This window comes from Cherax quadricarinatus, chromosome 56, assembly GCF_038502225.1.
Source record: "Cherax quadricarinatus isolate ZL_2023a chromosome 56, ASM3850222v1, whole genome shotgun sequence".
Classification (NCBI taxonomy): Eukaryota; Metazoa; Arthropoda; class Malacostraca; order Decapoda; family Parastacidae; genus Cherax; species Cherax quadricarinatus.
This window is the reverse complement of record NC_091347.1, coordinates 16402475-16404974: the sequence shown is the minus strand read 5'-3', so window position 1 is coordinate 16404974 and position 2500 is coordinate 16402475.

Sequence of the window (2500 nt, the reverse complement as noted above, 5' to 3'; positions counted from 1 at the left end):
TTTTGATTACGCCTATGTATTTTGCCTATACATATCTCTCCTGGATATATATATATATATATATATATATATATATATATATATATATATATATATATATATATATATATATATATATATGCCGAATAGGTAAAACTTGCGAATTTGGCTCAAATATGAACGCTCTTCTTGCCGAATAAGGCAAGCGAAAATTTGTGTTGCAATAATTTCACAAAAATCATTCTGAACCTAACGAAAAAGAAATATATTTCATTGTGTTTATTATTAAATTATTGTAAACTTATATAAAATATATATAGTTGGATTAGGGTAAGTTAAATTGAGCTTGTTATAATAAGGTTAGTTAAGCTTTCTAAAGTTCTTTTGGTACAAAATTATTAATTTTTAAATTAATATAAATGAAAAAATATATCTCTAAGGTAAGTAAGATAGCAGAAGACAGCAGATGAGAGAGGTGTAAGAGGTTAGCAGGTGCAGGTGTTAAAGAGACTTACGTAGCAGCAATCTTCCCAAGACTCCGCTGATATCATGAGTGCTATCTCTCTGTATCCCTCTTCCATTTCACTCGCTCTAATTGCTCCCTCATTGATTCCTATCAGGTTGAAGGAATTAGGAGAAAGTGATAAGCGCTTAGTGTTAAATTTACACCGAGTGAGAAAGATTTTAAACACGTAGGGAAGAGAGACAATACACTGCAATGTGATTAAAAATTGATACATTTAGTTTTCGTAATTTCAGTCACTGATAGTTTGAAACTATGTAGATGAATGGTTCAGAGAACCGACATGTTGATAAATTAGACACATGTGCAACTCTTGGGTATCTTTATTGTGGAAATAAATTAGACACATGTGCAACTCTTGGGTATCTTTATTGTGGAATAAAGATACCCAAGAGTTGCACATGTGTCTAATTTATCAGTTTGAAACTATGGTGGAGGTGATAGTTTTATTAATAGTTAATGAGGTTTAAAGCCTATCGATTACACTAGGGTCAATAATCACCATCCTTGCATAAGTACCACCGTTTTTGTATAATAACTACCATCATTCTCGCGAAACAATTATAACCATTATTGTATAACAACCACCATTCTTGCATAACAACTACCACCATTCATGCATAACAATTATCACCATTCTTGCATAACAATTACCAACATGCTTACATAACAACTACAACCATTCCTGCATAATTATCACCATTCTTGCATAACTACAACCATTCTTGCATAACTACAACCATTCTTGCATAACTACAACCATTCTTGCATAACTACAACCATTCTTGCATAACTACAACCATTCTTGCATAACTACAACCATTCTTGCATAACTACAACCATTCTTGCATACCAAGTCCTGCTATCGACAACAATGAAGAAAGTTGCAGAAGAAGCTTCTATTGAGGACAACCTTTCGCTCTGTGTGGAGCGAAATGTTGACTTAATAAAACGCTACAGAGCGAAACGTTGCCACAGGAAAACCTCATTCCTCTCCCTTTGTGTTTACTGTACCACAATTCTGTGAGCAATGTTACGAAATTGTACTAAAATGAGTGGCGAAATGTACTGTGTAATTTTTACCGCTTACACTAATGTACACGGAATGTACATCGACGTACTGTGTACAGTAATGTACATGAAGTGTACAGTGAGATACTGTGTACAGTAATGTACATGAAGTGTACACTGAGATACTGTGTACAGTAATGTACATGAAGTGTACACTGAGATACTGTGTACAGTAATGTACATGGAGTGTACACTGAGAATCTGATAGCTGAAGGGAATCATACCTGCCTGTCAGTGTACACTCTGAAAGCAAAACATCCAGTGTACAAAATTCAGGATAATGTACATGGTGTTCTTAGCGTCACAGTAATATACCTGCAAACATTTTCTGGGTGTCACAGCCCCCCTACACAGCGGTCGCAGACTAAGTCGCCTTATCAACGAGGCTGTTGGTACTAGCCGCACACAGTACACCATCCCTGGATGTGTAATTAACCTATGATTTCTGATCCCAAGGAGTGTACATGGACCAAGGAGTATACATGTACTATGTACTCTGTGACGCAAAGAGTGTAAACAGTGTGCTAAACCAGTAAGTAATTACTAAGAAGATTAGTGTACTTAGCCTGTACTCCAAGAAGCAAGGAAGCACATAGTGGAGTGTACAAAGTGTACAAGGAGTGTACAGGGAGTGTGCGCAGGTACACTTCGCGTGGTTCCTTAATTAGCACACCTTGTCGCAAGCTCGTAACTACGGGCTAAGTAATTAACAGTAATCAGGTGAGACCTCACAAGATTTTTAGGGCTTACTAAATCACGTCCCAGAGGCAATATTGGTAGCGTGAGGGGTGTGGGCGTGAGAGGTGAGGGCGTGAGAGGATAGGGTGTGGGCGTGAGAGGTGAGGGTGTGGGCGTGAGAGGTGAGGGTGTGGGCGTGAGAGGTGAGGGCGTGAGAGGATAGGGTGTGGGCGTGAGAGGTGAGGGTGT